This window comes from Trachemys scripta, chromosome 23 (genome assembly GCF_013100865.1).
Source record: "Trachemys scripta elegans isolate TJP31775 chromosome 23, CAS_Tse_1.0, whole genome shotgun sequence".
Taxonomy (NCBI): domain Eukaryota; kingdom Metazoa; phylum Chordata; order Testudines; family Emydidae; genus Trachemys; species Trachemys scripta.
In genome coordinates this window covers 3,690,473-3,703,555 of record NC_048320.1, presented here as the reverse complement: position 1 = coordinate 3,703,555, position 13,083 = coordinate 3,690,473, and positions in this window count along the sequence as shown.

Sequence of the window (13,083 nt, the reverse complement as noted above, 5' to 3'; positions counted from 1 at the left end):
GCACTGGTGAAGCCAGAGGCATAAAGACTGGCCCCGTGCGGGGAGATGCTGCCCCCGCCCCCCAAGTTGCAGAAGGGCCCTGGCCTGGTCCCTGTAGATATAATCTCGGGGCTGGGCTCCCCACCCCCATTGCACCCAGACACAGATACATGTAAGAAGTATCGCGTCCAGTTTGGGTCCCCCCACTATAGAAGGGATGTGGACAAATTTAGGGTAACCAGATGTCCTGATTTTATAGGGACAGTCCCGATTTTTGGGTCTTTTTCTTATATAGGCTCCTATTACCCCCCCCATCCTCTGTCCTGATTTTTCATACTTGCTGTCTGGTCACCCTAGACAAATTGGAGAGAGTCCAGCAGATGGCAATGGAAATGATCAGGGGTCTGGGGCACATGACTTACAAGGAGAGGATGAGAAAAAAGGGTTTGGTTAGTCTCCAGAAGAGAAGAATGAGGGGGGATTTGATAGCAGCCTTCAACTACCTGAAGGGGGGTTCCAAAGAGGATGGAGCTCGGCTGTTCTCAGTGGTGGCAGATGACAGAACAAGAAGCAATGATCTCAAGTTGCATTGGGGAGGTTTAGGTTGGATATTAGGAAACACTATTTCACTAGGAGGGTGATGAAGCACTGGAATGGGTTCCCTAGGGAGGTGGTGGAATCTCCTTCCTTAGAGGTTTTTAAGGTCAGGCTTGACAAAGCCCTGGCTGGGATGATTTAGTTGGGGATTGGTCCTGCTTTGAGCAGGGGGTTGGATTAGATGACCTCCTGAGGTCCCTTCCAACCCTAATATATTCTAAGATGATAAGAGCAGCCAGACTGGGTCAGACCAAAGGTCCTTCTAGTCCAGTATCCTGTCTTCTGATAGTAGCGAATGCCAGGTGCCCCTGGGGGAATGAACAGAACAGGTAATCACCAAGTGATCCATCTCCTGTCGCCCATTCCCAGCTTCTGGCAAACAGAGGCTAGGAACACCGTCCCTGCCCATCCTGGCTAATAGTTATTGATGGCTCTATCCTCCATGAACTTATCTAGCTCTTTTTTAAACCCTGTTATTGTCAGATGATTCTGCTGATAATCAGCTTGTGGGGTCCTTGGCAGGGGAGATGACAGCGGAAGAGGGAGAGTGACCTCTTGTGCGGGGAGATGTGCCCCTTGCTGGCAGATTCCCTCTCACCTGCTGACTCTGATGGCTCTGCTTGGGACATAGCCTTGGGGGCAGGCGCAGAGCTAAAGAGAAGCATATGGCAGAGGCACAGCTGCTTCCCTTCAGTTCTGGATCAGATTTCCTCGGGGGGAGGGGGGGGCGACAGTGCTGCTGCTCTGCCACGTTTACTGCCTCCCAGGAAAGTTCAGTGGGAGGAGCTGGCTGAGGAGGAAGGGTATTTTTGGGGGGAGGCGGGGGTGTTATTGATACTGCCCCCCGCCCCCACATACACTAGAGGACCCCATTGTGGAGGACTCTGCCTGTGTCCGTAACATCTGTCCCCGCAGTTGGTGCCAAGGTTGAGATTTCTTCCTTGTTTGTGAGTGGGGCAGACTCTGAGTAGGGACCTCTCAGAGTGTTTGGGGGCGATCAGGGCTCTGGGTCCAGCTGACCCTGGTGAGGATGACCATCTCCCTAGTCTGGGCGCTGAAGCTATTATGGTGCCACCTCTCCTCCTCCTCTTGCCCTTGACCTTGCCCCACTCTGGAGGTGCCCCTCAACCCTGGTCTCTGCCCAGTAAATGACAGCGCAGGCCTTTCAGCCATTGAGCCCGTTGTAGTGGCATTGGCTGGCACCAAGCAGTGAGGTGCCAGACATTCTGAGGTGTCCATCTCTAAGGCAGAGCAGCTCGGTCCCAAGCCCATTCAAGATCTAGGGTCCAGGGCCTTCCAAGGGGATTGGTAATGCTGCGTTCATGGGCTCTGGGCCTGTTGAGGTGGCACCAGCTCCCAGCCCTGAGCCCCTTTAACTCAGCACTTGGGGCAAGAATGAAGGGTCTGTTAGTTCTGTTGAGCATGGTGGTGTTGCTGACACTACAGGTCTGAGAGGGGATCTAGACATATGCCCTCTATCAATGACCTGTAGCTGACCTGAGGAGCAGTGCCGGGGACTGGAGGTAATTAGACCCAGACAGGACCCCAGGAGTGAAGTCAACACCTACAAGGAAGAGTGAGCCTGCCTTGGAGTTGGGACTCATATATGGGACCAAGGGGCAAAGGACTGGAAGACACTACAGCCGAGGCCAGGCTGAGGGTCGACTGACTCCTAGCCACCACTAACATCCTCAGAGGGATTCTTGACCATCATGCCTTGGTGGGTGTTTGGCACGACCAGCACCCAAACAACCTTTGTCTTCTTCACAACTCTTCTTCACCTTTGTCTGGGTGAAATTGCGCCAATCACAGTTGGACAGAATTTACATTTCATGCTTTAACATGGGCCTGTTCCTCTGATATTCGGCTGGCCCCCTACTCAGACTATCATTTAATTTTAGTGAAGGTTGCTCTTATACCTGAGTGGTTGGGGCTGGCTTATTGGCATTTTAATAACAGCCTGTTGGAGGATATGGGCTCTGCGGAGTCCTTGTAGGAATTTTAGCTGGCCTGGCAAGAGCAGAGATATGCCTTTTCCTCAGCATCGACAGGCTCCAGGCCCTTGATGGCCATTTGGCCCATGGTACTTTTGTCTGGTTGTGTATCCAACTCCATCAGGAGATGGATCACAGCTCCCACTTCTGTGCCCTGGAGAAGAGGATGGGTGCTAAAAAACATCACCTGTCTTCTGACAGAGGACCGTACCTCTCTTACAGATCTGGAGAAGATGCAAGAAAGGGCTAGGGCTTTCTATGCTGACCTTTTATGTCTGGATCCAAAGGCAGTGCTTGTGAGTCCTGCCAGATAAACTCTCAATGGTGAGCATGGGTGACTGGGACTGGCTGGAGTGTCCTCTCACTCTGTCTGAGTTCTCAGAAGCCCTCCGTCTGCTGCCCACTCACAAATCCTTGGGCATCGACAGGCTGACTGGAGTTCTACCGCACGTTCTGGGAGGTCCCTAGCCTGGACCTTGCTACCGTTTGGGCTGAGTCCCTGGAAGTTGGTCTCCACTATCATGTAGGCAGGCTGTGTTCAATCAGCTACCAAAAAGGGGGGACCTTTGCAACTTGAATTGGCACCCAGTATCACTCTCCAGCACAGATTATAAGGTTGTAGCTAAAGCCATCTTGCTGCAGCTGAAGTCTCTTCAGGCAGATATGATCCACCCCAACCAGCCATACACTCTCCTGGGCTGGACTATTTTTGACGACCTTTATCTGATCTGGGACCTTTTCTGTCTAGTATATAGAGTTGGTCTGTCTCTTGCCTTCCTGTGCCTTGATTAGGAAAAAGCATTTGCCAAGGTGGATCACTGTTCTCTCATGGGAATCCTGCTGTTAAACCCCCAATGGGTTGAAAGAGAAGCCAGGAAATAATTCCCCCTCCCTGCTTACTACAAGTACCCCTTGGTCCGTATCTGATCACCAGTAGCAATCCCCTTCCTCACCCCCAGACCTCCACACCAAAGGAAGAGCACTGGGCAATTACTGGAGTGCAAACAACAATAAGATTTATTAAAAATAACTCGGTGGTTAACACACAAATTGGCATAAAGCCAGGACCTCAAAACTATAAGTGGGTTAACAAGATAAACAGGTAAAACTGTATATCGCCATTTCACAGGGATACCAGGAGGGGAACAGGGACACCACAACAGGATCGGGACCACGCCTGGAAAAGGAACAGAGGAGGACAACAACCGGGAACACCACGGACTGGACGATGAGGATCAGGAACAGAAACAGAAGAGGACAACAACCAGTAACACCACAGACTGGACAATTAGGATCAGGACCACACTTGGGAACCGGTGAGTTGATCTTCTTTCTTCATGTTATTTTGCAGACACTGGGCTGCCTCCGGGAGGAACAACACGCTTCACAGGGTGTGCTGGGCTTTTATGTTCTCCTGTTACTAGGCATGCTAGGACCTTACTCGACCTGTCAGCTTTGGTCAGAGAGTATGTCAGGGCTGCCCTCTGACCAGTTATATGCCATTGCCATCAAGTCCTTCCTTATCATCTTTTCAGTCAGTTGATGAGATAGATGCTTGGTGACCTGGCCTTGAGGATAGGCCTGTTGGCGTATGCTGATGATGTGCTCCTCATGGCCCAGGACCCGGAAGACCTGCTGCACGTAGTCTTTCCAAACAGTCCACTCAGCGGCCTCTTCTGCCCATGTCAGCTGGGTCAAGAGTTCTGACCTGATGGTCGGGGATGATTGGCAGGTGGCTTCCCTCCCACCTGCTCTCCACACTATCCATTGGGGCATGGGTTTGCTGCTCTATCTGGGCATCTACCTGTTTGCCATCAATCTCTCCCCACTGTATAATTAGGCCAACTTGAAGGCCATGGTAATTGACCAGTTGCGGGCATGGGTGGGGCTTCGGTGCCTTTCCCTTTGGAGGAGGGCATTGGTCATCAGCGAGTTGGTCCTGTCTATGCTCTGGCACTGGTTCAACAACCTGAGCCTGCCCCCAGGTATCCTGGCCAACCTCCAGAGGAGGGTCCTGGAGTTTTTTTAGCTGGGGAAGCACTGGGTCTCTGCAAGTGTCCTGAGCCTCCCTCTTAAAGAGGGAGGGCAGGGCCTAGTTTGCATTCACAGCCTTACATTCCACCTTCAGCCCTTACAGAGGCTCCTTTATAGTGCCTGTAGTCCATAATGGAGCCGGTTAGGGGATGCCTTCCTCCGCCACCTCTGAAGGCTCCAGTATGACTGGCAGCTCTTTTATCTTCATCCGAGACATCTCCCTTAAGACCTTTCTCAGCTGCCAGTCCTTTACCAGGACCTCCACAGTACCGGGAAGTTGGCCTCCACAGTCAGGTTTGTTGCAGCCGCTGAGGGCACAGATGTTTTTGAACCCTGCTGCATAATCCACATCTTGCGGCACAGATGGTGAAGATCCCCTTGGTGCACTGGATGCTGATTCTGACTCGTGTCATCAAAGTTGGAGACCTCTTAGACTACAGTTGGCGGAACTGGGGACACTTGCTTAACGCATGGGGTTGCCCACTCCACTTGTTCCCCACCAGGTGTTCCAGGAAGTAAAGGCTGCCCTGCTCCCTGCCTTAGTTGATTATCTCAAGCAAGTCCTGCAGGAGGGTATTCCTCACCTACTCTTATTCCTTGGTGCTCCGGAGCCGGATGTCAGGCCGCTGCCCTGTCCACCTTGAACCTTCCATCTGTGCCAGCTTACTGAGAGCTAGGCAATCTGCCTCCGAACTGCATCACAAAATACTGATTTTGCCCCAGATCCCTAAGTGGCCCCCTCAAGGATTGAACTCACAACCCTGGGTTTAGCAGGCCAATGCTCAAACCACTGAGCTATCCCTCCCCGCTTCTCTGGGTTTGCCAGCCTCCCAATCACAGGTGCCGACTCCATGGGTGCTCCGGGGCTTCCTGGCCCCCAGCCTGAGGGAGAGAACTGGCAGGCTCCCAGACCGGGCTCTAAAGGAGGTAGAATCATAGAATCAGTATTTTTTTTCTATTTTGGGGGGGAGGGATAGCTCAGTGGTTTGAGGATTGGCCTGCTAAACCCAGGGTTGTGAGTTCAATCCTTGAGGGGACTATTTAGGGATTTGGGGCCAAAATCTGTCTGGAGATTGGCCTTGCTTTGAGCAGGGGGTTGGACTAGATGACCTCCTGAGGTCCCTTCCAACCTTGACATTCTATGAAAAGAAGCTGTACACATTTGTGCTCCACATTATTCATTTCCTCATCCTCGTGTCCTACCCTGATATTAAATGGCAGGACCTTTTACCACTCATTGAGGGCAAGGAGCCCCCACCTTTGTTCCATGGCCCACTGGGGGACATAAGTTGGCAGCTTCTTCGCAGAGCAATGAGCCGAGGTAGGTTCCTGATATAGTTTACAGAATTCCCCTGACACTTGTTCCTTCTTTGTCAAGAGGGAGATCCTCGTGCATGTTTATCAGCAGTTTACTAGGTTGCGGCCCCTTTTCTTCTTCCTCCAGACCTCTTGTTAAGATTCTGGCTGTGCTTTTCCCTGCATCTTTTTTATTTTCAAAGGGGAATAAGGACAACCCAGGAAATTATTGATTGTCAGGTTAACTTGGGTGCCCAGAAAGACAATGGAGCAAAGAACCAAATAATTAATTTGTAAGCACTTAGCAGATAATAATGTGATAAGTAACAGTCAACATGGATTTGTCAAGAACAAATCATGTTAATCCAACCTAATATCCTTCTTTTATAGGGTAACAAGCTTTGTGGATGGGGGGAAGCAGTAGATGTGCTATTTATCAACTCTAGTGAGGGTTTTGACACTCTCACATGACCTTCTCATAAGCAAACTAGAGAAATATAGCCTAGGCAAACCTATTATAAGGTGGGTTCTGTACTCATAGAGTAGTTATCAGTGTTTCACAGTCAAGCTAGAAGGGTACATCGAATGGGTTCCTGCAGGGATCTGTCCTGGGTCCAGTTTTATTTAATATCTTCATAAAATATTTGGATAATGGCATAGAGAGTACACTTGTAAAGTTTGCAGCCAATACCAAGCACTTTTGAGGACAGGAATAGAATTCAAAATAATCTTGACAAACTGGAGAAATAAATACGATGAAATTCAATAAGGACAAGTGCAAAGTACTACGCTTAGGAAGGAACAATCAGTTGTATAAATATAAAATGGGAAGTGACTGCCTAGGAAAGAGTGGATCACAAACTAAATATGAGTCAACGAGTAATAAGTTTCCAATAAAAGCAAATATAATTCTGGGATGTATTAGCAGGAGTGCTGGAAGCAAGACTTGAGAAGTAATTCTTCAGCTCTACTCAGCACTGATAAGGCCTCAACTGGAGTATTGTGTCGAGTTCTGGGCACCACACTTCAGGAAAGATATGGATCAATTGGAGAAAGTACAGAGGAGAGCAACAAAAATGATTAAAGGTCTAGAAAACATGACATATGAAGAAAGACTGAAAAAATTGGGTTTGTTTTGTCTGGAGAAGAAGACTGTTATGTCCCACCTCAGTCTTCTCAATTATGTAAAAGGTTGTTATAAACGGAGGGTGAGAAATTGTTCTCCTTAACCTCTGAGGATAAGACAAGAAGTAATGGGCTTAAATTGCAGCAAGGGAGATTTAGGTTAGACATTAGAAAAAACTTCCTGACTATAAGGGGGTTGCGGGGCCAGTGCATCCCGTCCCTTCTTGGGATGGGGTGGGAGTAATGATGGCGCCGTGGTTGAGTCTATACAACCGTCACTTGTCTTGGGATAGCTTGACCTAGGAGAAGAAGTCTATATGTCTGCCCTCTCTCAGGGCTGTTTCGCCTAGCAGTCAGAGCCAATAGGGCTGCCCTGTTCAGCAGGGCTGTGTGGCCTAGCAGCGGTGGCAACCTTCTCAAATGTTACTAGAAAGGCCTCTGGGTCATCAGCAGGTTCCATCTTAGTCAGTCGGATGGGGAACCCTGTGAGGCCGCTCACGGCTCCACTGACATGAGGGTCCGGCAAGGGAGCGGGCTGCAATAGTGTTGCCATTGGTTGCATCAGGCACTCTTGGCGGACCTGGTGCAAGGCTGACATCTCCCGCAGCTATTGCCGCTGCTGTTCCTGCTGCTGGGCCAGTTGCTGCTGTTGCTGGACCACCAATTGCTGTAGTAACTGCGTCTGCTGCTGTTGCTGGTCCGCCTGTTGTTGCTGGCTCTCCAGCAGCCATTTTAGGTCCTTCTCAGCTTCCATCTTCCTAGGTTACACAGAAACAATCGCAACCCCCCCCCCCAAAAAAAAAACCTACAACAGAAAAGAAAGGGAAGGGGGCTGTCACAGCCCATCCCCCCAGTGGACCTCTCAGCAGGCACTGGACGTTGCCCATGTTCTCCACAAGTTGTTGCGGGGCAAGTGCACCCCGACGGGGTGGGGATAATGATGGCCCTGCGGCTGAGTCTATACAACCATCCCTTGTCTTGGTATAGCTTGCCCCAGGAATAAAAGTTGATATGGCTGCTCTCTCTCAGGGATGTATGGCCTAGCGGTCAGAGCCAATAGGGCTGCCCTGTTCAGCAGGGCTGTGTGGCCTAGCAGCCGGAGTCAGTCTAACAGCCCTCTCTCAGGGCTGCGTGGCCCAGTGGCCAGGGTCAGTATAATGGCCTTCTTCAGTAGGGCTGTTTGGCCTGGCAGCCGGTCTGGGCATTGGGCAGCTGGGTAGGGGGGCCCAGGCCTTCCCTTCTCCACGGGGTCCCAGCTCAGGGCCCTCTCAGTGGCAAGTATGCTCGCCACTGGGTCAGCGGGGAATCCGCCCGAAACACACTGGCCACATGGCACAATAACTAGTCCCCATGAGCTACTTCCTACCATGTTCCTGATGCAGCGTCCCTGGGGTCTCTGGGCTCCTCGGTCAGTGCGACTCCCAGCTCCGAAACCCCTTGGGCATCCTCCGGAGTCTCAGTGTCTCTTGCTTCCACCGTCTGGGGCTTCCGTGGTTCCCGGGCTGGAGCTTGCTGCGTGCGTGCGTGTGTGCGTCCTCCCTCTTCGGCAGTCAGCTCTGAATGAGCTGAGCTGCTCCCTTTTGTATCTAGTGTGACAGACCCAGACCAGTGGGGTACAGGAGTTTGGTAGAGGGCAAATATACTGGTCACTGGATGAGTAGTTTTCTGTTCCCTGAATGACCAGAGCAGGGGCTGCACTAGAGTAATCAGGAACCTGCTAGAACCAGTTAAGGCAGGCAGGTTAATTAGGACACTTGGAGCCAATTAAGAAGAAGCGTCTAGAATCAATTAAGGCAGGCTAATCAGGGCACCTGGGTTTTTAAAAAGGCGCTCACTTCAGTTTGTGGTGCAAGGGTGAGGAGCTGGGAGCAAGAGGTGCAAGGAGCTGAGAGGGTGTGCTGCTGGAGGACTGAGGAGCACAAGCGTTATCAGACACCAGGAGGAAGGTCCTGTGGTGAGAATAAGGAAGGTGTTTGGAGGAGGCCATGAGGAAGTAGCCCAGGGAGTTGTAGCTGTCATGCAGCTGTTACAGGAGGCACTATAGACTAGGGTTACCATATTTAAAAAATAAAAAAAGAGGACACTCCATGGGGCCCAGGCCCTGCCCCTTTCCCACCCCCGGCTCTGCCCCAACTCTGCCCCTTCCCCAAAGTCCCTGCCCTAATTCCCCCTCCTCCCTCCCAGCCACGCAAAAATGGCTGCCCAAGGGCTACCGGCTTCACGGTTTGCCGGGCAGCCTCCAGACCCTGCGCCCCTGGCCGGCGCTTCCCCAGCACAGCTGGAACCCGGGAGGGGAAGCGCCTAGCCGGGGGCGCAGGGTCTGGAGGCTGCCCGGCAAACCTGTGAAGCCGGTAGCGCTCGGGCTTCGGGCAGCCCCTATGCCTCTGGACCCTGCGTCACCGGAGCAGAGCAATTGGAGCCTGGGAGGGGAAGTGCCCGGCCGGGGGCGCGGGGTCTGGAGGCTGCCTGACAAACCATGAAGCCGGTAGTGCTCGGGCTTCGGGCAGCCCCTATGCCTCCGGACTCTGCGCCCCCAGCCGGACGCGCCCCCAGCCGGACACTTCCCCTCCCGGGCTCCAGCTGCTGTGCTCCTCCCCTGACTCTTCGGCTCTGTTTAAGAGCCAAGCTGCACGAGCCAGCGCTACGGGCTTCAGGCAGCCCCTGTGCATCCGGGACCCCAGCCGCCGGAGCAGAGCAGCTGGAGCCGGGGAGGAGAAGTGTCCGGCTGGGGTCCAGAGGCAAGGGGGCTGCCCGAAGCCGGTAGCACTGGCTCGGGCAGCTTGGCTTTTCAACAGAGCCGAAGTCTGAGTCCGGGGAGGAACAGGGTTTGATTGCCGAAAAGCCAGACATGTCTGGGAAAAAACAGACGTATGGTAACCCTACTATAGACAGCTGCAGTCCACAGGGCCCTGGGCTGGAACCTGGAGTAGAGGGTGGGCCTGGGTTCCCCCCAAGCCTCCCAATTGACCTGGACTGTGGGTTCTTCCAGAGGGGGAGGTCTCTGGGCTGTTCCCCAACCCACATGGTGAATCTCTGAGGCAAGAAAATCCGCCAATAAGTGCAGGACCCACCAAGATAGAGGAGGAACTTTGTCACACTAGTCTCCAGCTGGAGAATGCCTGGCTGCAGGGGCGTGGCCTCCTCAGCTCAGAGAGTAGAGTTAACCCTCACGGTACCAATGCGGGGCAAGTGCGCCCTGTCACAAAGGGTAGTTAAGCACTGGAAAAATTTTCTAGGGAGGTTTTTAAGAACAGATTAGACAAACACCTGTCAGTGATCGTCTAGATAATACTTAGTTCTGCCTTTGTGTGCGGGACTGGATTAGATGACCTATCAAGGTCCCTTCCAGTCCTACATTTCTATGATTCTGTGATTAATGGTCCAGCCAGCTCCTCATCCTACTCTTTTAAAACTCTTGGATGCAAGTTATCTGGACCTGCTGATTTAAAAATGTCTAACTTTCCTAGCTTCTGTTTAACGTAGCAGAGTCCTTGGTGGGAGAACTTGATCACACCCAGTTATCTAGACAGAGTGGTTGCAACATAGGCCCCACTTCCTTACTGTTTGCAAGGGAGGCTCTCCCATTTATGGGTCTCCTTAAGTCTCTGCAGGTGGGGAGTGAAATGAAAGTCACAAATCCCAATGCATTCAGGGATACCCCCTGTCACAAACATCCACCAGAGATACTAGTGGAATGGAAACTATTAACATTACCATATGATGAGACTGTATCATCATTTCTCCCCCAAATATAGAACAATATTTATTAAATACTTCTGCCTTTTCTGCATTATTATTGATAATTCTACCATTTCCATTTAGCAATGTACAAATACCATGACAGCATTCTTTGTGTTCCTTATATATTTAAAAAATTCTTCTTAACTGTCTTTAACTCTGCTGGCCATAGATTTTGCTTTGTGTCCCTTGGCTCCCCTTATCAATTTTCCACATTTCCTAACTTCTGATTTTTATTCATTGCTGTGAACTTCTCCTTTCTTCCATTTATTGTATATATCTTTTTATTTTTTATAGCTGCCTTCATTTCACCTCTAAACCAGGTCAGTTTTTTAACCCACACGGCCTTCTTCCTTAGCTGTGGCATTGTGGCTTTTGGGGCATCTAGTAAGATGTTCTTAAGCTATTCCCACTTATCATTCACATTTTTTCTGGTTAAATTCTTCCTTCCAGCTGATCTGGCTCATAATTGGTTTTAGCTTTATGAAATTGGCCCCATTAAAGCAACAAGTATATATATTACAGGTCTGGACTTTGTTTTGCTTGCACATTATAAATTTGATCAAATCATGATCACTTGTACCTAAGCTACCATTAATTTTTAGTTCTGTGATCATTTTCTTTGTATCTGTTATTCTAATAAAGAATTCCCACATGTTGGCTTCAGTGCGTTTTGAGTTAGGAAATTATCATCTATAATATTTGATCATTCTAAGAATGTTTTAATATTGGCAGCATGACACCTCCAGTATATGTCACTTAAATTAAAGTTCCCCATGCTCATGCAGCATTTTTTCCTACATATAGGTAGGTGCATAAGGAGCCGGTCATCCTGTTCCCTAGTGTGATTTGGTTGTCTGTAGCAGACACCAACTAATACCCCCTCTTGTGCTTTATCTGTTAGAATCTATTATATTCTTCCAAGTTATCAGTGACTTGGAAACAGGTAATGCCATTTTTGACATAGAGTGCACCTTGCCCTCCTCTTTTGCCCATTCTGTCATTCCTAAATAGATTATAATAATCAGTTCCAGTCGTGCGAATCATCCCACCAAGTAATATCAACTAGGTCGAATTTATGCTCATATATGAACAATTCCAAATCCTCTTGTATGTTACCCAGTCTCCTAACATTGGTGTACAGTCAATTAAATAATTTCTTCTCATCAAGTCCTTTGGGTCCTTGCTTAATTTTGTTCTCAACATCTCGATCTTGTGCTCAGTGCTCATATCTTCCCTCTTTTTACCCTCCCATTTTGCAATTAGTTTAATTCTCTCCTGTCCATTTTAGCCACCCTTCTACCAAGGTGGACCCCATGCAAACTATACAGCACCCTCTCCCCATAGAAGGTGGACAAACCACAAAATCAAAATCCTCCTCTGTACACTACTTACCTAGCCAACTGTTCGCTTCCAGAATCGTCTGCCTATGTTTTCCTTTGCTCATAGTCCAGGAAGGATCTCAGAGAAGATTGTGTGGACTTTCTTTTTCTTCAATATGTTTCTAAGTTCCATGACATCTAATTTCAGTGGGGTATCCCACAATGCAGTGTCATTAGGGCTGATAAGAACCATCATCAATGGATCCTTGCCCGTCGACTTCAGAAGCTTATGCAATCATAGAATGATGTGTCATGTTTTAGCTCCAGCACATCAGACTGTTGTCTGTCTGGACCTTGTAGAATATTCTTTCAATTCTTCTGAGTATTGAGTCTCCAACAAGGATTGCCTGTTTTCCTAGGGTGGTTGGAGAACTCTTTGCAGGAAAGGTTGATTTTCTTACAGGTTGGGATAAACTGCCATCCATGTGTGTTTCCCCTACATCTCTCTGTTCCCTTGGGGCTGCTGGATATTGACAGGTATTTTCTAAAGTTTCCTCATTGAGGACCTGGTATTGATTGGAAACTTCTAGCTGTGTGGAATTCCTTCCAGTCCTCTTCTCTCTGCTGCCCACAGCCTGCCCATCCTCATCTGTCTGCAGTCATGCAGAATGGCATCGTGAACTCTTTCCTCTGGTGCTTACAAACCACCAGCCCTCCTCTCTGATTTCCATTCTCTCTGATTCCTTGGTGGCCAGTTCCATTCTTACTCGAATGTGGGGTACTTACTGGGGTACTGATGTTTCCTGAACCTGTCTGTCTAGGAACTTCTAAAGCTTCTTTGTTTCTCAGCAGTGTCTCTACTTGCCCCTCAACTCCAAGAATCTTCTCCTTAAGCACAGCCACCAATTTGCACTTCATGCATGTGACATCCTGACTGTTTTCAGGCAGGAAAGAGAACATGGTTCATCCATTGGAGCTCACCACTATTGGCCATCTTG